The 27,627-nt window shown below is 28.8% G+C and overlaps 1 protein-coding gene across 2 annotated transcripts in view; it reads right to left on the bottom strand.

Annotated features, from left to right (window-relative positions):
* LDB3 (LIM domain binding 3) overlaps positions 1-23,858 on the bottom strand; it is a 129,369-nt gene extending 105,511 nt beyond the window's left edge. For both annotated transcript variants that reach the window (XM_053692045.1, XM_053692046.1), the window contains exon 1: positions 23,755-23,858. The gene's annotated coding sequence lies outside the window, so the exon portion shown is untranslated. The remainder of the gene's footprint in view (positions 1-23,754) is intronic.
* Between the last annotated feature and the right edge of the window lie 3,769 nt (positions 23,859-27,627).

Below are 27,627 nucleotides of genomic sequence, written 5' to 3'. Positions count from 1 at the left end.
TTTCGCCCCTGGTTTGAATAGGAATTGTTCATTTTTGAACATTATACATTTAATCAGTTTTCAGATGTTGATTATTGAATCATCAAATATATTTTCTTGTTAATCAAATGTTGAATTCAATAAAGGTAGCATTTTATTTTCTTTCATTAACATTAAGGGCTAGATTACAAGTGAAGCGGTAATTTAATGCCTGTTAAAGGGACACTGAACCCAAATTGATAATAGGAGTAAATTAGAAAGTTGCTTAAAATTGCACGCTCTATCTGAATCATGAAAGAAAACATTTAGGTTCAGTATCCCTTTAAATAACTAGCTATTACAAGTAGCTGGTAAATGCTACTGCAAGCTCATAGATACTACCACTTTGTGCCAGAAAAATTGAATGTCAGACCTCTGGTTAATAAAAAAAAATGCCCTCCTATTTAGGGTGACAACATTTCCAAACTGCCATTCAGGGACACCCCCCTCCCCCCAAAAAAATTATTTTGATACCTTTTTTTTTGTGACAATTTTTTAAAGGGAAACAAAAAAACAGTGGTCACTGCATAGCTCCTATATAGCTTTGACATGGGCACCGGGAGATGCGGACTGGTGGGTACACGCTGTGCAAAGCTTGTCTGTAGCTCTGACATGGGCACCGGGTACAGTTTTTGGGTAAGACTATGATAAATACCTACAATTAAGATGTGAAATACATTATAAAGTTGAACCCTTTCAGAACATAAGACATAAATGGGCAGAGAGCTCCCTGATACCTCAGTGAACCAGAGCCATAGGAGAACACAGGGTTTGAAAGAGATTAGTGAATGAGCCGCTCACATGCTCATGCTGCCCCCAAAATAAAGAGTATAGTTCTTTTTTAATAATAAAATATAACTGCACAAAACAGTTATAAGGAGTTAAAATGAATGAATGTGTTGGGTTAAAAAAAAAACGACACTAAAAAGTGCCTTTATATTGCTGTCTATGGGGGACTGTGTTATCACTTGTTATTTATACGGTATGTATTTGCTTATATACATATATATTTAGGTGTTAGTATGTGTATATACATATATATTTAGGTGTTAATGTGTGTATATACATATATATTTAGGTGTTAGTTTGTGTATATACATATATATTTAGGTGTTAATGTGTGTATATATACATATATATTTAGGTGTTAGTATGAGTATATACATATATATTTAGGTGTTAATGTGTGTATATACATATATATTTAGGTGTTTATATGTGTATATACATATATATTTAGGTGTTAATGTGTGTATATACATATATATTTAGGTGTTTATATGTGTATATACATATATATTTAGGTGTTAATGTGTGTATATACATATATATTTAGGTGTTAATGTGTGTATATACATATATATTTAGGTGTTTATATGTGTATATACATATATATTTAGGTGTTAGTATGTGTATATACATATATATTTAGGTGTTAATGTGTGTATATACATATATATTTAGGTGTTAATATGTGTATATACATATATATTTAGGTGTTAATGTGTGTATAAACATATATATTTAGGTGTTAATATGTGTATATACATATATATTTATGTTACTATGTGTATAAACATATATATTTAGGTGTTAATATGTGTATATACATGTATATTTAGGTGTTAATATGTGTATGTACATATATATTTATGTGTTACTATGTGTATATACATATATATTTATGTGTTATTATGTGTATATACATATATATTTATGTGTTAGTATGTGTATATACATATATATTTATGTGTTTATATGTGTATATACATATATATTTAGGTGTTAATATGTGTATATACATATATATTTAGGTGTTAATGTATGTATAAACATATATATTTAGGTGTTAATATGTGTATATACATATATATTTAGGTGTTAATGTATGTATAAACATATATATTTATGTGTTTATATGTGTATATACATATATATTTAGGTGTTAATATGTGTATATACATATATATTTAGGTGTTAATATGTGTATAAACATATATATTAAGGTGTTAGTATGTGTATATACATATGTATTTAGGTGTTAATATGTGTATAAACATATATATTTAGGTGTTAATATGTGTATATACATATATATTTATGTGTTACTATATGTATATACATATATATTTATGTGTTAGTATGTGTATATACATATATATTTAGGTGTTAATATGTGTATATACATATATATTTATGTGTTACTATGTGTATATACATATATATTTATGTGTTACTGTGTGTATATACATATATATTTATGTGTTAGTATGTGTATATACATATATATTTATGTGTGACTGTGTATATACATATATATTTATGTGTTAGTATGTGTATAAACATATATATTTAGGTGTTAATATGTGTATAAACATATATATTTAGGTGTTAGTATGTGTATATACATATATATTTAGGTGTTAATATGTGTATAAACATATATATTTAGGTGTTAATATGTGTATAAACATATATATTTAGGTGTTAATATGTGTATATACATATATATTTATATGTTACTATGTGTATATACATATATATTTATGTGTTAATATGTGTATATACATATATATTTATGTGTTAGTATGTGTATATACATATATATTTAGGTGTTAATATGTGTATATACATATATATTTAGGTGTTACTATGTGTATATACATATATATTTAGGTGTTAATATGTCTATATACATATATATTTAGGTGTTAATATGTGTATATACATATATATTTAGGTGTTAATATGTGTATATACATATATATTTATGTGTTAATAAGTGTATATACATATATATTTAGGTGTTAATATGTGTATATACATATATATTTATGTGTTAATAAGTGTATATACATATGTATTTAGGTGTTAATATGTGTATATACATATATATTTATGTGTTACTATGTGTATATACATATATATTTATGTGTTAATATGTTTATATACATATATATTTATGTGTTACTGTGTGTATATACATATATATTTATGTGTTACTATGTGTATATACATATATATTTATGTGTTAATATGTGTATATACATATATATATTTATGTGTTAGTATGTGCATATACATATATATTTATGTGTTAGTATGTGTATATACATATATATTTATGTGTTATTATGTGTATATACAATTTATATTTATGTGTTACCGTGTGTATATACATATATATTTAGGTGTTAATATGTGTATATACATATATATTTAGGTGTTAATATGTGTATATACATATATATTTATGTGTTAATAAGTGTATATACATATATATTTAGGTGTTAATATGTGTATATACATATATATTTATGTGTTACTATGTGTATATACATATATATTTACGTGTTACTATGTGTATATACATATATATTTATGTGTTACTATGTGTATATACATATATATTCATGTGTTACTGTGTGTATATACATATATATTTATGTGTTACTATGTGTATATACATATATATTTATGTGTTACTATGTGTATATACATATATATTTATGTGTTAATAAGTGTATATACATATATATTTATGTGTTAATAAGTGTATATACATATATATTTATGTGTTAGTATGTATATATACATATATATTTATGTGTTACTATGTGTATATACATATATATTTATGTGTTAGTATGTGTATATACATATATATTTATGTGTTACTATGTGTATATACATATATATTTATGTGTTAATAAGTGTATATACATATATATTTATGTGTTAATATGTGTATATACATATATATTTATGTGTTAATAAGTGTATATACATATATATTTATGTGTTAATAAGTGTATATACATATATATTTATGTGTTAATAAGTGTATATACATATATATTTAGGTGTTAATAAGTGTATATACATATATATTTATGTGTTAATAAGTGTATATACATATATATTTATGTGTTAATAAGTGTATATACATATATATTTATGTGTTAATATGTGTATATACATATATATTTATGTGTTAATATGTGTATATACATATATATTTATGTGTTACTGTGTGTATATACATATATATTTATGTGTTACTATGTGTATATACATATATATTTATGTGTTACTATGTGTATATACATATATATTTATGTGTTACAATGTGTATACTACATATATATTTATGTGTCAATAAGTGTATATACATATATATTTATGTGTTAATAAGTGTATATACATATATATTTAGGTGTTACTATGTGTATATACATATATATTTATGTGTTAATATGTGTATATACATATATATTTATGTGTTAATAAGTGTATATTCACATATATTTAGGTGTTAATATGTGTATATACATATATATTTATGTGTTAGTATGTGTATATACATATATATTTATGTGTTACTGTGTGTATATACATATATATTTATGTGTTACTATGTGTATATACATATATATTTATGTGTTAGTATGTGTTTATACATATATATTTATGTGTGACTGTGTATATACATATATATTTATGTTAGTATGTGTATAAACATATATATTTAGGTGTTAATATGTGTATAAACATATATATTTAGGTGTTAGTATGTGTATATACATATATATTTAGGTGTTAATATGTGTATAAACATATATATTTAGGTGTTAATATGTGTATATACATATATATTTATGTGTTAATAAGTGTATATACATATATATTTAGGTGTTAATATGTGTATATACATATATATTTATGTGTTACTATGTGTATATACATATATATTTATGTGTTAATATGTTTATATACATATATATTTATGTGTTAATATGTGTATATACATATATATTTATGTGTTACTATGTGTATATACATATATATTTATGTGTTACTATGTGTATATACATATATATTTATGTGTTAATAAGTGTATATATACATATATATTTATGTGTGACTATGTGTATAAACATATATATTTATGTGTTACTATGTGTATATACATATATATTTATGTGTTAATATTTGTATATACATATATAATTATGTGTTAATATGTGTATATACATATATATTTATGTGGTAATAAGTGTATATACATATATATTTATGTGTTAATAAGTGTATATACATATATATTTAGGTGTTAATAAGTGTATATACATATATATTTAGGTGTTAATAAGTGTATATACATATATATTTATGTGTTAATATGTGTATATACATATATATTTATGTGTTAATATGTGTATATACATATATATTTATGTGTTACTGTGTGTATATACATATATATTTATGTGTTAATATGTGTATATACATATATATTTATGTGTTACTGTGTGTATATACATATATATTTATGTGTTACTATGTGTATATACATATATATTTATGTGTTACTATGTGTATATACATATATATTTATGTGTTACAATGTGTATACTACATATATATTTATGTGTTAATAAGTGTATATACATATATATTTATGTGTTAATATGTGTATATACATATATATTTATGTGTTAATATGTGTATATACATATATATTTATGTGTTACTGTGTGTATATACATATATATTTATGTGTTACTATGTGTATATACATATATATTTATGTGTTACTATTTGTATATACATATATATTTATGTGTTACAATGTGTATACTACATATATATTTATGTGTTAATAAGTGTATATACATATATATTTATGTGTTAATAAGTGTATATACATATATATTTAGGTGTTACTATGTGTATATACATATATATTTATGTGTTAATATGTGTATATACATATATATTTATGTGTTAATAAGTGTATATTCACATATATTTAGGTGTTAATATGTGTATATACATATATATTTATGTGTTAGTATGTGTATATACATATATATTTATGTGTTACTGTGTGTATATACATATATATTTATGTGTTACTATGTGTATATACATATATATTTATGTGTTAGTATGTGTTTATACATATATATTTATGTGTGACTGTGTATATACATATATATTTATGTTAGTATGTGTATAAACATATATATTTAGGTGTTAATATGTGTATAAACATATATATTTAGGTGTTAGTATGTGTATATACATATATATTTAGGTGTTAATATGTGTATAAACATATATATTTAGGTGTTAATATGTGTATATACATATATATTTATGTGTTAATAAGTGTATATACATATATATTTAGGTGTTAATATGTGTATATACATATATATTTATGTGTTACTATGTGTATATACATATATATTTATGTGTTAATATGTTTATATACATATATATTTATGTGTTAATATGTGTATATACATATATATTTATGTGTTAATATGTGTATATACATATATATTTATGTGTTACTATGTGTATATACATATATATTTATGTGTTAATAAGTGTATATATACATATATATTTATGTGTGACTATGTGTATATACATATATATTTATGTGTTACTATGTGTATATACATATATATTTATGTGTTAATATTTGTATATACATATATATTTATGTGTTAATATGTGTATATACATATATATTTATGTGTTAATATGTGTATATACATATATATTTATGTGTTACTGTGTGTATATACATATATATTTATGTGTTACTATGTGTATATACATATATATTTATGTGTTACTATGTGTATATACATATATATTTATGTGTTACAATGTGTATACTACATATATATTTATGTGTCAATAAGTGTATATACATATATATTTATGTATTAATAAGTGTATATACATATATATTTAGGTGTTACTATGTGTATATACATATATATTTATGTGTTAATATGTGTATATACATATATATTTATGTGTTAATAAGTGTATATTCACATATATTTAGGTGTTAATATGTGTATATACATATATATTTATGTGTTAGTATGTGTATATACATATATATTTATGTGTTACTGTGTGTATATACATATATATTTATGTGTTACTATGTGTATATACATATATATTTATGTGTTAGTATGTGTTTATACATATATATTTATGTGTGACTGTGTATATACATATATATTTATGTTAGTATGTGTATAAACATATATATTTAGGTGTTAATATGTGTATAAACATATATATTTATGTGTTAATAAGTGTATATACATATATATTTAGGTGTTAATATGTGTATAAACATATATATTTAGGTGTTAATATGTGTATATACATATATATTTATGTGTTAATAAGTGTATATACATATATATTTAGGTGTTAATATGTGTATATACATATATATTTATGTGTTACTATGTGTATATACATATATATTTATGTGTTAATATGTTTATATACATATATATTTATGTGTTAATATGTGTATATACATATATATTTATGTGTTACTATGTGTATATACATATATATTTATGTGTTACTATGTGTATATACATATATATTTATGTGTTAATAAGTGTATATATACATATATATTTATGTGTGACTATGTGTATAAACATATATATTTATGTGTTACTATGTGTATATACATACATATTTATGTGTTAATATTTGTATATACATATATAATTATGTGTTAATATGTGTATATACATATATATTTATGTGGTAATAAGTGTATATACATATATATTTATGTGTTAATAAGTGTATATACATATATATTTAGGTGTTAATAAGTGTATATACATATATATTTAGGTGTTAATAAGTGTATATACATATATATTTATGTGTTAATAAGTGTATATACATATATATTTATGTGTTAATATGTGTATATACATATATATTTATGTGTTAATATGTGTATATACATATATATTTATGTGTTACTGTGTGTATATACATATATATTTATGTGTTAATATGTGTATATACATATATATTTATGTGTTACTGTGTGTATATACATATATATTTATGTGTTACTATGTGTATATACATATATATTTATGTGTTACTATGTGTATATACATATATATTTATGTGTTACAATGTGTATACTACATATATATTTATGTGTTAATAAGTGTATATACATATATATTTATGTGTTAATATGTGTATATACATATATATTTATGTGTTAATATGTGTATATACATATATATTTATGTGTTACTGTGTGTATATACATATATATTTATGTGTTACTATGTGTATATACATATATATTTATGCGTTACTATTTGTATATACATATATATTTATGTGTTACAATGTGTATACTACATATATATTTATGTGTTAATAAGTGTATATACATATATATTTATGTGTTAATAAGTGTATATACATATATATTTAGGTGTTACTATGTGTATATACATATATATTTATGTGTTAATATGTGTATATACATATATATTTATGTGTTAATAAGTGTATATTCACATATATTTAGGTGTTAATATGTGTATATACATATATATTTATGTGTTAGTATGTGTATATACATATATATTTATGTGTTACTGTGTGTATATACATATATATTTATGTGTTACTATGTGTATATACATATATATTTATGTGTTAGTATGTGTTTATACATATATATTTATGTGTGACTGTGTATATACATATATATTTATGTTAGTATGTGTATAAACATATATATTTAGGTGTTAATATGTGTATAAACATATATATTTAGGTGTTAGTATGTGTATATACATATATATTTAGGTGTTAATATGTGTATAAACATATATATTTAGGTGTTAATATGTGTATATACATATATATTTATGTGTTAATAAGTGTATATACATATATATTTAGGTGTTAATATGTGTATATACATATATATTTATGTGTTACTATGTGTATATACATATATATTTATGTGTTAATATGTTTATATACATATATATTTATGTGTTAATATGTGTATATACATATATATTTATGTGTTAATATGTGTATATACATATATATTTATGTGTTACTATGTGTATATACATATATATTTATGTGTTACTATGTGTATATACATATATATTTATGTGTTAATAAGTGTATATATACATATATATTTATGTGTGACTATGTGTATATACATATATATTTATGTGTTACTATGTGTATATACATATATATTTATGTGTTAATATTTGTATATACATATATATTTATGTGTTAATATGTGTATATACATATATATTTATGTGGTAATAAGTGTATATACATATATATTTATGTGTTAATAAGTGTATATACATATATATTTATGTGTTAATAAGTGTATATACATATATATTTAGGTGTTAATAAGTGTATATACATATATATTTATGTGTTAATAAGTGTATATACATATATATTTATGTGTTAATATGTGTATATACATATATATTTATGTGTTAATATGTGTATATACATATATATTTATGTGTTACTGTGTGTATATACATATATATTTATGTGTTACTATGTGTATATACATATATATTTATGTGTTACTATGTGTATATACATATATATTTATGTGTTAATATGTGTATATACATATATATTTATGTGTTAATATGTGTATATACATATATGTGTTAGTATGTGTATATACATATATATTTATGTGTTAGTATGTGTATATACATATATATTTATGTGTTAGTATGTGTATATACATATATATTTATGTGTTATTATTTGTATATACATATATATTTATGTGTTACTGTGTGTATATACATATATATTTAGGTGTTAATATGTGTATATACATATATATTTAGGTGTTAATATGTGTATATACATATATATTTAGGTGTTAATATGTGTATATACATATATATTAATGTGTTACTATGTGTATATACATATATATTTACGTGTTACTATGTGTATATACATATATATTTACGTGTTACTATGTGTATATACATATATATTTATGTGTTACTATGTGTATATACATACATATTTATGTGTTACTGTGTGTATATACATATATATTTATGTGTTACTATGTGTATATACATATATATTTATGTGTTACTATGTGTATATACATATATATTTATGTGTTACGATGTGTATACTACATATATATTTATGTGTTAATAAGTGTATATACATATATATTTATGTCTTAATAAGTGTATATACATATATATTTATGTGTTAATATGTGTATATACATATATATTTATGTGTTAATAAGTGTATATTCATATATATTTAGGTGTTAATATGTGTATATACATATATATTTATGTGTTAATATGTGTATATACATATATATTTATGTGTTAGTATGTGTATATACATATATATTTATGTGTTACTATGTGTATACTACATATATATTTATGTGTTAATAAGTGTATATATATATATATATTTATGTGTTATTAAGTGTATATACATATATATTTATGTGTTAATATGTGTATATACATATATATTTATGTGTTAATAAGTGTATATTCATATATATTTAGGTGTTAATATGTGTTTATACATACATATTTATGTGTTAATATGTGTATATACATATATATTTATGTGTTACTATGTGTATACTTTTGAAGAGAGAAGTGGAGGCTGTTTCCTTAAAACAATTCCTTTATTTATTCAATTAAAACGGCAAACACAGCAAAGAAAGGACATGGTGTAGAAGGCGCAACACAGTCTGGCTTACGCGTTTCGGATGTAATCCGTAGTCATAGCCTACTGTGATGTGCTCTACACCTGGTTTAAAACAAGTTAAAACAAGTGTGATTGGTACACATATACAGACACGCCTTCAAGTTCCTACCAATGTCTACAATCTATACAGTTAACTCACTGGTGACCGGAAAGCACGATCATTGTGCATACATATGGTTGTTCTTTAAATACTGCAAAGATATATATTTTATATTACATTCAAAACTAAATAGTAAGGTACTGAACAGTAAATATCCACTATGATAGATACATTAATAGGTTCTCTTGTCCCCAAATTACGTGAAGTGCACACTGTAAATAAAGTTCTCAATGTAAATAAATACAAATATAAAAGTAATTCGTGTGATCACTGTTACGTTGGTGGCCAAAAGGATCTATCTAGTATATAGGATAAGAAATTCATACATCAATGCATAGATGGCATGTAAATAAATGGACAAATAAACAGACAGGTAAGCACATAAAGAATAAATATATCCTAGGGAAGGAAACATAACTAGTATTAGGAGAAAGGTGTTTAAACTATCAAATAACATCTAATATACTTTGTTATGAACAACAGATAGTTACCTCCCCTAATGGATACATGTGGAATATAGTGCAGGTTAAGTACAACATGACATGTCGATGTGCCATATACTTGTGTAATGTGATCAAATCTGTTTATTTATTGGTTTAATAATAGATATCTAAACCCATTCATTCCCACAGGTTCATTACATCATATCTTGAATTTAAACCATCTGGCACCCGTGTGCCCAAGGTAAAAATCCAAAAAGCCTCGCGTCTAGCGAGCAATTGATCCAAGTCACCCCCTCTATCGGGCCTGGTAACTTTCTCAATCGCACACCATGTAAATCCTTTAAGATTATTGTCATGGTAGACTCCAAAGTGTTGTACTATTGGAGTCGTGGATTTTTTGGTGGAAAAAGAGGAAAGATGTTCCCTGATCCTAGAGTTCAGGTCTCTTGAAGTGAGTCCCACATACTGAATCTGGCATAATGTACATTCAATCATGTAAACTACTGATTCTGTTTTGCAATTCATACATGAATTGATCTTGTAGTTTTTCCTTGTTTTGACACTCATGAACTCTTTGTTCACCTTGGCAAAATCACAGGGCTTGCACTTTCTGTGACCACATCTGTACATACCAGTATGTTTTAGCCAGGATCCCTTTTCCCCCTTCTCAGTTTTCAGCAATGTTGGCGAAAGTATAGAGCCCAAAGTGGGGCTCTTTCTGTAAGCACATCTGAGTCCTTGTTGGACTGTATCAACCAATTTATCCTCAGCCCTCAGTATTGGAAAATGTTTCTTAATTATCTCACATACCTGTGGATACTGGGCACTATGTGTAGTAACAAAAGTAATGCCCTGTTTGGTTCTACTGTGCTTATCTTTTGTTTTCAATAAGCTGTCTCTAGATATTACTTGTACAGATTCTTTAGCCCTTTTGATTACTTTTCTGGGGTACTTCCTTTCCTTCAATCTCATCTCAAGTTTTTTGGCCTCATTATGAAAATCCTCATTGGAGGTACAATTCCTTTTAATTTGAGTGTATTCTCCTTTTGCAATCGTTAATTCGAGTGTATTCTCCTTTTGCAATTGTCCGGAGTTTGGCTGTTTCCCACTGTGCATAACCACTTTGTTCGCAAAAGAGAGTGTATTTTGTGCTACCTTGAACCCAGCAGTCTCCTAATTGAAATAGGAACTTACTTTACTACGTCACTGGCGGAGCGATATTGGTTTCACCGGAGGAGCAAGTGTCTGGAATAAGTTGAGGGGGAGCAAGGATTTCTCTGTCTCGTTCCAGAGTGTGCTTCATTGGCCAGGATTGGGCCGTGCCCCAACAGAGGCGTCCGGACGGAACTTACAGCCGTGATCGGCGATACCTGCCTTCCCCATTGGATTGGGTGAGTGAGGTCTCCATTGTTACTTTTGGAGCAAGTGACTAGTGAATACACTACGAATAATTAGGGTTCTTGCATTAGCACTTTGCACTTTAAACGATAACTTTTTTGCTGACTTTACACACCAGGCTGCCGACTTATTTCTGGGTTTCTCTTCTTTCCTTTTTACTATGTGTATATACATATATATTTATGTGTTAATAAGTTTATATTCATATATATTTATGTGTTAATAAGTGTATATATACATATATATTTATGTGTGACTATGTGTATATACATATATATTTATGTGTTAGTATGTGTATATACATATATATTTATGTGTTACTATGTGTATATACATATATATTTATGTGTTAATAAGTGTATATACATATATATTTAGGTGTTACTATGTGTATATACATATATATTTATGTGTTACTATATGTATATACATATATATTTATGTGTTAATAAGTGTATATATACATATATATTTATGTGTGACTATGTGTATATACATATATATTTATGTGTTACTATGTGTATATACATATATATTTATGTGTTAATAAGTTTATATTCATATATATTTATGTGTTAATAAGTGTATATATACATATATATTTATGTGTGACTATGTGTATATACATATATATTTATGTGTTACTATGTGTATATACATATATATTTATGTGTTAATATTTGGATATACATATATATTTATGTGTTACTATGTGTATATACATATATATTTATGTGTTACTATGTGTATATACATATATATTTATGTGTTATTATGTGTATATACATATATATTTATGTGTTAGTATGTGTATATACATATATATTTATGTGTTAGTATGTGTATATACATATATATTTATGTGTTAGTATGTGTATATACATATATATTTATGTGTTATTATGTGTATATACATATATATTTATGTGTTAGTATGTGTATATACATATATATTTATGTGTTAATAAGTTTATATTCATATATATTTATGTGTTAATAAGTGTATATATACATATATATTTATGTGTGACTATGTGTATATACATATATATTTATGTGTTACTATGTGTATATACATATATATTTATGTGTTAATATTTGTATATACATATATATTTATGTGTGACTATGTGTATATACATATATATTTATGTGTTACTATGTGTATATACATATATATTTATGTGTTAATATTTGTATATACATATATATTTATGTGTTACTATGTGTATATACATATATATTTATGTGTTACAATGTGTATACTACATATATATTTATGTGTTAATAAGTGTATATACATATATATTTATGTGTTAATAAGTGTATATACATATATATTTAGGTGTTACTATGTGTATATACATATATATTTATGTGTGAGTATGTGTATATACATATATATTTATGTGTTAATATGTGTATATACATATATATTTATGTGTTAGTATGTGTATATACATATATATTTATGTGTTAGTATGTGTATATACATATATATTTATGTGTTATTATGTGTATATACATATATATTTATGTGTTAGTATGTGTATATACATATATATTTATGTGTTAATAAGTTTATATTCATATATATTTATGTGTTAATAAGTGTATATATACATATATATTTATGTGTGACTATGTGTATATACATATATATTTATGTGTTACTATGTGTATATACATATATATTTATGTGTTAATATTTGTATATACATATATATTTATGTGTGACTATGTGTATATACATATATATTTATGTGTTACTATGTGTATATACATATATATTTATGTGTTAATATTTGTATATACATATATATTTATGTGTTACTATGTGTATATACATATATATTTATGTGTTACAATGTGTATACTACATATATATTTATGTGTTAATAAGTGTATATACATATATATTTATGTGTTAATAAGTGTATATACATATATATTTAGGTGTTACTATGTGTATATACATATATATTTATGTGTGAGTATGTGTATATACATATATATTTATGTGTTAATATGTGTATATACATATATATTTATGTGTTAATATGTGTATATACATATATATTTATGTGTTACTGTGTGTATATACATATATATTTATGTGTTACTATGTGTATATACATATATATTTATGTGTTAATAAGTGTATATACATATATATTTATGTGTTAAACTACCAGGTGGCAACCGGGCCATAGAACAAGCTATTGATGCTGCTGTTCGTTCCTGGCAGACTGCTTCTCATTCTGTTTTGCATTAATATGTGTATATACATATATATTTATGTGTTAATAAGTGTATATACATATATATTTATGTGTTAGTATGTGTATATACATATATATTTATGTGTGAGTATGTGTATATACATATATATTTATGTGTTAATATGTGTATATACATATATATTTATGTGTTACTGTGTGTATATACATATATATTTATGTGTTACTATGTGTATATACATATATATTTATGTGTTACAATGTGTATACTACATATATATTTATGTGTTAATAAGTGTATATACATATATATTTATGTGTTAATAAGTGTATATACATATATATTTAGGTGTTACCATGTGTATATACATATATATTTAGGTGTTAATATGTGTATATACATATATATTTAGGTGTTACTATGTGTATATACATATATATTTATGTGTTAATATGTGTATATACATATATATTTATGTGTTAATAAGTGTATATTCATATATATTTAGGTGTTAATATGTGTATATACATATATATTTATGTGTTAATATGTGTATATACATATATATTTATGTGTTAGTATGTGTATATACATATATATTTATGTGTTACTGTGTGTATATACATATATATTTATGTGTTACTATGTGTATATACATATATATTTATGTGTTACTATGTGTATATACATATATATTTATGTGTTACTATATGTATATACATATATATTTATGTGTTAATATTTGTATATACATATATATTTATGTGTTAATATTTGTATATACATATATATTTATGTGTTAATATGTGTATATACATATATATTTATGTGTTAATAAGTGTATATACATATATATTTATGTGTTACTATGTGTATATACATATATATTTATGTGTTAGTATGTGTATATACATATATATTTATGTGTTAATAAGTGTATATACATATATATTTAGGTGTTAATAAGTGTATATACATATATATTTATGTGTTATTATGTGTATATACATATATATTTATGTGTTAATAAGTGTATATACATATATATTTAGGTGTTAATAAGTGTATATACATATATATTTAGGTGTTAATAAGTGTATATACATATATATTTAGGTGTTAATATGTGTATAAACATATATAAACACATAAATATATATTTATATATCCATATACATTTATATTTTAAATATGCTGTGCTAAATTCTGTGCCTTGTCTATCGGTATCAGAACGAGGCTCCCTTTTGAGCCTATGGAAGTGTGTTCTCGTGATCACAAAGCTTCCATGCAAAGCGAATGCGAGGTCGGTCGCATTTGCATTGTGCTCAGCTTTTAATACCAGTGCACATTTGCGTGTGCTGGTATTACAAGTGGAGCACACATATTGTGAGTGCGAAAGCGCAATCTTGCAGTCCACTCATAATCTAGACTCAAATGTCCAACAAACACTCAGTATTCATTTATTATGAATGAATGTGAATACTATTTGTCATTCTTAACAAATTTAACAAAAAAATCTGTTCATCCCTAGAACTAACAGGGTTGTAGACTAAATGTACGTTTATTCTCAGACACATCACTGGCAGCATTTGAATCTGGAAGCAAATTCACATATACACACTTTTCGGCCTATTCACATACCTCTTTTTTTTTGTGTAAAAATTGTTGTGTCCCACACTCCCTAACAGACCAAAATGCAAAATTTGTAACCTAGGGGCTTTTCAAATGGCCTGTTTAGGGTGCATAGGACAAATACAATTTGTACACAAAAACAAGAGGTGTTTCTGTCCCTTTAAATGTACAAGCATCCTGAATTGATATTATTGGATTAGTGAAGCAACCTACAATCAAAAACATTAAGTATTCTTCATCAAATATTGAACCCTAGTCAACATTTTACATGGCAAATTATTATTTTGCTTTTGTTAAATATGCATGAAAGTGAGAATTAATCTTTCATGGGTTCAGATAAAGCATACAATTTTAAGAGACATTTTAATTTAATTTAATTTTCTTCAATCTATTGGTGTCCTTTGTTGAAAGTATTACTAGATAGGCTCGGGCAGCAATGCACTACTGGGAGTGCAAAAAAGTAAATCCAACCGAATGCCCTTAAATAAAGAAAACGTACCTTTTATTAAGCATTCTTTTAAAAACAGTAAAGTAACAGCAGTCACTTGAGGTACAACAAACAAGTCTATCCAAGCCTACGCGTTTCAGGCCATAGCCTTGGCACTTCTTCAGGGCTTGTGCACTACTGGGAGCTCACTGGTGATTGTTTGCTACCCAGATATGCCTCTTGTCATTGGCTTATCAAATCTGACCAGCATTGCTGCTTTTTAAGTGACTTTAACCGTGCCCTTAAGTCTTTTGCAGGAGTTAAATACATAGTAATATTTAAGCAACAATAAAATGCACAGAGCAGATTTTTTTTTTACACTTGTGTCTAGGAACTTTTCTGTCCCATTCATAAAATCCCAGCAATTTACCAATCTACTTCTATTATCAAATTACCTTAATGCTCATTATATGCTTGTTGGAAAGCATATATAGGTAGGCTCAGGAGCAGTAATGTGCAAATATATGCCTCTTGTCATTGGCTTACCTGATGTATTCAGCTAGCTCCCAATAGTGAAGCGCTGCTCCTTCAGCAAAAAGATAGCAGAAGAATTAAGCAAATTAGATAATAGAAATAAACTGGAAATTCATTTAAGATTTTATGCTCTACCTGAATCATGAAAGCAAATGTTGTGTCTTTAAAGGGACAGTCTACACCAGAATTGTTATTTTTTTAAAAGATAGATAGCGCCTTTACTACCCATTCCCCAGCATTGCACAACCAACATTGTTATATTAATATACTTTATAACACTTCAATCTCTAATTGTCTGCCAGTTTCTAAGCCGCTACAGACAGCCTCTTATCACATGCTTTTATTTGCTTTTCACCACAAGAGACTGCTAGATCATGTGGGCCATACAGATAACATTGTGCTCATGCCCGTGGCGTTGTAGATGACACAGCACTTATTGGCTAAAATGCAAGTCCATAGATAATAAATAAATAGCCATGTGATAAGGGGGCTGTCAGAAGAGGCTTTGAGGAGATTTAATAAGCGGCGGATGTTGCTTTCTCCTTGCGAAGTTTCCGGCTCGCTGGAAACAGAAGTTAAGAAGCAGACTGCAATCATCCCAATTTGATCCGACCGAGATGATTGACACCCCCTGCTAGCGGCCGATTGGCTGTGGATGTGCAGGGTGCGGCATTGCACAAGCATTTCACAATGTCAGCATTTAGCGATCCCGGGAGGACATGATTCTCTACAGCAAATCATGTGTGCCTGACATTTAATAAATTGACCCCAAGATACAAGGTAATCACAGAGGTAAAAAGTGCATTAATATAACAGTGTTGGCTGTGCAAAACTGGGGAATGGGTAATAAAGGGATTATCTATCTTTTTAAACAATAACCATTTTGGAGTTGAATGTCCCTTTAAGGAATTGACATTTTTATTTGTTCAGGATTCAGATGGACATATGACAACTGGTACAGGGAAATGTTAATAATTTTAAGGATCTGCAGGTGAGCTTAGTTTTGAAGCCCCTAAGTAAAGTCAAACCTCTCTGAATAAACATATTTAACACTCGTATCTCATGTTCTGGCTGATCTCTGATCTGTGTCTAGAAATAAACAGGGCTTTATATTTATTCCCAATATGAAACAGTAGAAGCGTTTTGTTTTCTGAATTCAGTGTATGATTGACCTTTCCTTCTGTAGGGAAGCCAGTTCAGGGATTACAAGTCCACTTTGGCTAGATTTGACCAACATACTATTCTAATCTACACTAATTACAGGGTCGGATTTATTGAAGCAATTCCTGTTGGGTTAATGAGTATCGTTTATCCAGTTACAGTTTGTCTCAGAAACTCCCTATTTCTCTCTCTCTCTCTCTCTCTCTCTCTCTCTCTCTCTCTCTCTCTCTCTCTCTCTCTCTCTCTATATATATATATATATATATATATATATATATATATATATATATATATATATATATAAGTGCAACCTCATATGAAGTGTATTGATTGGTCTTTTATATCAGTCTTTGCACGCCTTCCACTGCTACATATCTGTCCCTAACTAGTGATGTGATAAGACAAGATAGTGCACAATGACAGTTTTGCTAACAAAATGATAGTGGTTAACCTTATCTACTCCAGTAACAAGTCCAGAGTTGCTCTTGCAAATAAGGAAAAATGGTGGGGGTGATGTTGGCTATTGAAAAACAATTGCAGTAAACAAGGTGTTAATGTATTCATCAGATATATTAGTTTGTTACAAAACTGTAATTACATAGTGTTTCTCTTCTTGCACAGCATAGAGGGCATCTGGCACCTTTGATGTTTGGGGGTTCTCAGCTCAGTTGCCCCCTAGTGCAACCATGGTGCTCCCAGTTTCTCCTTGAAATGGCTGCAAAGCGAAGTAGCTATATACTAATTAAAGGGGCATGACACCTAAGATTTTTATTTCATGATTCAGATAGAGCATGGGATTTTAAACATTAATTTACTTATATTATTAAATTTTCTTTATGCTCTTAGTGTCTTTTGTGTCATGGGTTGGGGTAATCCCATTGTATTGTATATTCTTGTTTTTCTCATTTAAGTCCCTCTTTGTGCCCCATTTACCTCTCTCCTTGCTCTGTCTGTAAGGGACACATAGAAACCACCTTGCAAACATATTGCTTTTGACACTTGTGAGAATTAGGGGTGCAAAAACCATTAACAGGGTGCACCCCCTCTAAAACCAATACGGACACTAAGGGGGTTCTATATACAAGAGGAGATTGCTGTTAGTATATGTGCCCTATTTGTGTGTAGGCTTCTTCTATACAAAATGTCTCTTAGGTTACCCTCACTAGGGACAGAACTTCCATTGGTGCAGCGGCACCAGGGCCCAAATTCGGGGTGGGGAGCATAGTAGCCAGTCTATACACATGAGTATGAGAATGTGTGCAACCCTAATGCAGGGGAGCAGGGGCGTATTATGGCCTAGGGCAGCAAATTTGGGAGTTTTTTTGTGGATTTATTTGTAAGAAGCTTTAAGAAGTATTATACATGTATATAATGAGAGATTTTGCCTAAAAAAACTTACATTCTAGGGGAGATATAATAAGAGATTGCCCATGGAGCTTACAGTTTAGAGGTGTGTGTGAACATTTATTTTGGAAATGCCATAAAAAAGAATTCACAGTACTCCCTGACCAAAACATATTATGGCAAAAGAAGGCCTAAAACCTTGTGGGGAGGGGGGGCAGCAGAATTTTGGGAGCCTAGGGCCGCACAAAACCCAAATACGCCACTGCAGCTGAGCCAATTATTAGTGCAGTCAATTACTGCAACACAAATTGATGCAAGAAAATTATTATGTTGTTTAGCACAGGATCATTAATTAAAAACTGTAATATATTTTGAAATGCCCTCTTTAAAAAAAAAAAAAAAAAGTTAAAGAAAGTAAAATAAGAGGCTACTTACACACACGCACGCACATTTATACACACATACTCATGTACACTCAGACACTACACACACACATACACACATACTCATGTACACTCAGACACTACACACACACATAAACACATACTCATGTACACTCAGACACTACACACACACATACACACATACTCATGTACACTCAGACACTACACACACACATACACACATACTCATGTACACTCAGACACTACACACACACATACACACATACACATGTACACTCATACACTACACACACACATACACACCTACTCATGTACACTCATACACTACACACACACACACACACACACATACACATGTACACTCATACACTACACACACACACACACATACACACCTACTCATGTACACTAATACACTACACACACACACACACACTCATGTACACTCATACACTACACACACACATATACACACCTACTCATGTACACTCATACACTACACACACACATACACACCTACTCATGTACACTCATACACTACACACACACACACACACACACATACACATGTACACTCAGACACTACACACACACATACACACATACTCATGTACACTCAGACACTACACACACACACATACATACACATACTCATGTACACACACACATATACACAGACACATACTCATCTACACTCAGACACTACACACACACATACTCATGTACACTCAGACACTACACACACACACATACTTATGTATACTCAGACACTACACACTACACACACACATATACACACATACACTACACACACACACACATACACACATACTTATGTATACTCAGACACTACACACTACACACACACATATACACACATACACATATACACACACACATACTCATGTACACTCAGACACTACACACACATACTCATGTACACACATACATATACACTCTCACATACTTATGTACACTCAGACACTACACACACACATATACACACATACTCATACTGTATACATACACACATACTCATGTACATTCAGACCCTACACTCACACATACTCATGTACACTCAGACACTACACACACACACATAATCATGTACACACATACATATACACTCTCACATACTTATGTACACTCAGACACTACACACAAACATATACACACATACACACATAGTCACACATACTCATTTATACTCAGAGACTATACACATAAATACTCACACATACTTATTTACACACAGACACTACACACACACATATATACGCAAACATACACTCACACATACTCATGTACACTTGACTACACATACACACATACTTATGTACACTCAGACACTACACATATACACATACATATACACACTTGCAAAGACTACTCACATGAACCCACATGCACACACATAGCTCACTGAGACTAAACACACAAAGACTACACACACATATACATGTTTGCAAAGACTACTTAGACACATGAACATCTACACACACACTTATATACACACACACTTACATATACACACATTCACAAAGACTACACACGCACACAGACCCACACATTTACACACACACTTACATATACACACACATATACACACATTCACAAAGACTACACACCCACACATATACATATACACACATATACACACATTCACAAAGACTACACACGCACACACCCCCACACATATACACACACACTTACATATACACACACCCACACATATACACAAATTCACAAAGACTACACACGCACACACACCCACACATATACACCCACACATATACACACACACACACATATACACACATTCACAAAGACTACACACGCACACACACCCACACATATACACACGCACACACACACACTTACATATACACACACACACATATACACACATTCACAAAGACTACACACGCACACACACCCCTCCTCATGAGTGAAGGCTGCAGGATTCAGTAACAGGTGCTGTTGCTGTCAGTCTCCCAGCACTGCATTCATTGCTGCCACAGATTGAGAGGGAAGTCAGACAAGCAGATATAGCATTAAGTTAACCCCTTGTGCTGCCCAGAACAGCTGGTTTGACTGTCAGCAAATTGAGAATATGAAAGCTGAGTCTGAGCTTGTCTGGGAAGCAGTTTATTTTACCACTGCTATGTACTTAAGACTAAAATAGGTTTTACTGTGCAGTTTTAAGAGCATAGAGATGTAATTGTTAATATCAGTCGTAAACTAACAAATACTTTTACTTTTGCCTAATTTACCCTTTACACATTTCCAGTATCTTACACCTTTTATATATATATATATATATAAAAAATATATAAACACAGTATATATATATATATATATATATATATATATATATATATATATATATAAATAACTTATTGTATCACTTCTCTTCTATTCAACTGCATTTAGTGCATTTAGTGTTAGGGATGTAGTAGGAATTTGAACATGAAAAACAAAGAGGCTATTTGGGAAAAAACAGATATTAAGCTCCATAAACCTAGTTGTTAATTCATTTAGTTGCAAACTTTATGCTACTGTAACACTAATGATATAATTCATTATACATGAGAAATTCACACTGTAGACACTTTGCAAATTGATAACATAATTTTAAAGGCAAGTTTCGAGTTAATGTTGTTTCTTATTCAGTAACTATACTTTATAATTCAGACAAAGCATACTTTTTTTTAAATACTTTACTATATTATTTAAAATTATTAAAATTAATCTATTAGCTTGATATGTTTTGTAGAAATGTTGCAACACAGTATATAAAAAAAAATGCTAGAAATCAATTGGATTATATATATATATATAATGGTGTCCCTTTAAATGCATCTTCATAGAGTTTTAGCTCTATGAGCAATTGCTAGGTTGCAGAGGATTCTACACACAGATATTAACAGTTACATTATTTAGGATACACATATCTGTACAACATTTTACATGAGAAATACAGAGATAAAGCCACATAGAAAGAATATATTTGAGAGTAACTGCAGTGTTCCTCATTAGATTACAGGTATGTAGGATACACTACTATAAGTGACACTTGCTAAATGTCACACATGGCTTTACAGAAGCAGCTTATTCTAATGTGAAATAAAAGTCTAGTGAGTAGTTCAGTCTATCTAGTATGCTCAGTTCTATTCTCTCTCAGCTGATCACTAAACAAATGAGTTGTTGTAGTCCCCAGCTGGCACGGCTGCTAATACCCTAAGCACAGCCACAAAAAGCAGACACTGTCAAAGACTGAAGAGTAAAAATAGTTTTCTAGTGATCATGCAGAGTTAGATCAGGGAGACAGTACAACTCTGCCCTGAGGAAGGGTGTTAGTGCTGGCAGACACGATAAGGCATTCGTTTCTACCTGTGACCTGTTCTGCAGATCCCTTCTGGTTCGCTTGTGGTTCACCAGTTGCTCCATAAGCACATTTATCTGATCCCTGCATCCAGTATGACGTCACCCTCCTGCTGATGGAATGAGAGGGAGGGAGCCCTTAAGGTGGACTTTTAAAAGTTGGAAAAATCTATTTTAATTTATGCAGACTTTGGGACAGCATTGTGTTGGTTCTTGACAATATATAACAAGGTTTTAAACTTTATATATATATTTACAATAATAAGTCCTCGCACTCTCTGTTTAAGAAGTATGTTTTATTTAAAGTGATGGTAAACGCTCCCCTTTTTAAAAACAGATCCGGAATGTTCGTGATATTTTAGTTTAATTAATCAGATGTAATGAAGATAGGCTATAAGTTACTTTTTACTGTAGATATTAAATTTTAATACACCGCATTTCACTGCCCACTTCAAAGTTACATATTTCTGTGTGCTAACGGTTTGAATTGTTGTCTAATCAGTGATCTCCCCATATGGCACTTTTATTGCAGCTAGAGCACTGATTGGAGAACAATTCAAACTGTTAGCTCACAGAAAAATTGACTTTTGAACTTTGTGCCAGTGCTCGGGGAATTCAGATTTCATGGGCCCGATGTGATATGCAGCGTCGCCCGCAAAAGCTGGCGACGCCAAATTTTGCGCTGGTTTGGTATCCTATATACGGCGTAACCTAGAAGTTACGTTCATATATTTCTGCCTTCGGCCGTAGTTTTTTGGCCCATAGACAGGTATACCAAACCAGCGCAGTTTGGTATCCAATATACAGCGTAAGGACTTACATGGCGAAAATGGAGAAATCTTACTCCATTTTCACCTCGCCACAAAATGCAGGAGTAGTAAGCCTTACACTGAGCATTGGAGCCCTGTAACTCCCTAAACTACCTGCAAAATAAAACCTAACACCTAACGCATGTGCCTGTCAACCGCACCACCGCAATCCCTAATAAAGTGTTTAACCCCTAAACCGCCGCTCCCGGACCCCGTCGCCACCTACATTAAATGTCTAACCCCCTAATGTGATCCCCCTACACCGCCGCAACCTACATTAAAATTATTAACCCCTAATTTAATCCCCCTACACCGCCGACATCTATATTAAAATTATTACCCCCTAATGTGAGCCCCCTACCCCGCCGCCACCTATTTTAACTATATTACCCCCTAATCTAATCCCCCTACACTGCCGCCACCTATATTAAAATGATTAACCCCTAATCTAATCCCCCTACACCACCTCCACCTATATTAAATGTTTTAACCCCTAATCTAATCCCCCTACACCGCCGCCACCTATAATAAATGTATTACCCCCTAAAATACTAAAATGTCCCTACCCTAAACTAAATTACAAATAGCCCTGAATAGGGCCTTTTGCATGGCATTGCCCCAAAGTAACCAGCTCTATTACCAGCCCTTAAAAGGGCCTTTTGCGGGGCATTGCCCCAAAGTAACCAGCTCTATTACCAGCCCTTAAAAGGGCCTTTTGCGGTGCATTGGCACAAAGTAATCAGCTCTTTTACCTGTAATCTAATCCCCCTACACCGCCGCCACCTATATTAAATATATTAACCCCTAATCTAATCCCCCTACACCGTTGCCACCTATATTAACTATATTAACCCCTAATCTAATCCCCCTACACCACCGCCACCTATATTAACTATATTAACCCTAATTATATTTGGGTTAATATAGTTATTATATTATATATATATTATTAATATAGTTAATAGTTAATATAGTTATTATATTATATATATTAACTATATTAACCCTATCTAACCCTAACACCCCTAACTTAATTATTATTGCAATAAATCTAAATAATATTAATCTTATTAACTAAAATATTCCTATTTAAAACTAAATACTTACCTATAAAATAAACCTTAAAGGATTACTTTCTGTTATAATTTTTAAGCTAAACAACTAACATATTAAAGTTAATAAATATGAATTAAAACCTACTTACCTATATTTTTTCCAAAACAAAGTTTCATAACGTTCTAAAAGTTATATCTTTTATTCGCCGATGATGTCACGTTATCCTGCCCACTATTTTCAGCACTGCATGTTCAAAATACTTAAACCAATAACTTTGTGTTTAAAGCGCCATTTTGAAACCTAGGTATTGTAAACGGATTGGTACAGAGCAAAGGATACCCACGGAGTGGATTTGGAAAACAATTAAATTTGCAGACAATATTTCTGATATACCGTAGAGATATGTTAATGAAATGCTATTGATAAAAAGCGTATTTGGGGTAGTTAGTTAGTAACAGGCATAGAAAATATTTACTTACAGTGGCCCTTTAAGATAGTTACAATATAATTAATAATTACATTGTAGCTATTTTAGGGTTTATATTTATTTTACAGGTAACTTGGTATTTATTTTAACTAGGTACAATAGCTATTAAATAGTTAATAACTATTTAATAGCTACCTAGTTAAAATAATTACCAATTTACCTGTAAAATAAATCCTAACCTAAGTTACAAATATACCTACACTATCAATAAATTATTTAAATAAACTACAATTATCTAAACTAAAATATAGTTAAATACACTAAACTAAATTACAAAAACAAACACTAAATTACAAAAAATAAAAAAAGATTACAAGAATTTTAAGTTAAATACACCTAATCTAAGCCCCCTAATAAAATAACAAAGCCCCCCAAAATAAAAAAATGTCTCTACCCTAAACTAAATTACAAAAAGTAATCAGCTCTATTACCAGCCCTTAAAAGGGCCTTTTGTGGGGCATTGCCCCAAAGTAATCAGCTCTTTTGCCTGTGAAAAAAAAGAACAACCCCCCCATTACAACCCATGACCCACACACCCCTACTCTAAAACCCACCCTATCCCCCCTTAAAAAAACCTAAGTCTAACTCCCAAGTGCTCCTTACCTCTCCTGAAGACCGGCGGAGAAGGTCCTGTTCCAGGCGGAGAAGTCTTCTTCCAGGTGGCGACCTCTTCTTCTTCCAGGAACCAGCCTGCACGGAGCGGAGGAGATGAAGACTGATGACCGCGGAGCTGAAGACCGTCCTCTCTGGAACTGAAGACCGGCGATGCAGGAACTGAAGATCGGCGACGCTGGAACTGAAGACCGGAGCCATGGAGCGTGGAGGATCCTCTTCATACAATCGCCGCCGTACACTGAATCGGAAATCAAGGTACGCGATTAAAAATGGCGTCCCTTGAATTCCTATTGGCTGATTTGAGCCTTCAAATTCAAATCAGCCAATCGGATAAAAGCTACTTTAATTCTATTGGCTGATTTGAATAGCCAATAGAATAAGAGCTACTGTAATTCTATTGGCTATTCTAATCAGCCAATAGAATTACAGTAGCTCTTATTCTATTGGCTATTTAAATCAGCCAATAGAATTAAAGTAGCTTTCATCCGATTGGCTGATTTTGAAGACCGTCCAGAGAGGACGGTCTTCAGCTCCGCGGTCATCGGTCTTCAACTCCTCCGCTCCGCGCCGGCTGGTTCCGTGAAGAAGAAGAGGTCGCCGCCTGGAAGAAGACTTCTCTGCCTGGAACAGGACCTTCTCCGCTGGTCTTCAGGAAAAAGGAGCACTTGGGGGTTAGACTTAGGTTTTTTTTTAAGGGGGGATAGGGTGGGTTTTAGAGTAGGGGTGTGTGGGTGGTGGGTTGTAATGGGGGGGTGTTCTTTTTTTCACAGGTAAAAGAGCTGATTACTTTGGGGCAATGCCCCACAAAAGGCCCTTTTAAGGGCTGGTAATAGAGCTGATTACTTTTTGTAATTTAGTTTAGGATAGGGACATTTTTTTATTTTGGGGGGCTTTGTTATTTTATTAGGGGGCTTA

This window comes from Bombina bombina, chromosome 9 (assembly GCF_027579735.1).
Source record: "Bombina bombina isolate aBomBom1 chromosome 9, aBomBom1.pri, whole genome shotgun sequence".
NCBI lineage: Eukaryota > Metazoa > Chordata > Amphibia > Anura > Bombinatoridae > Bombina > Bombina bombina.
Note: the sequence above shows the minus strand (reverse complement) of the source record. Positions and strands in the feature narration are given on the sequence as shown.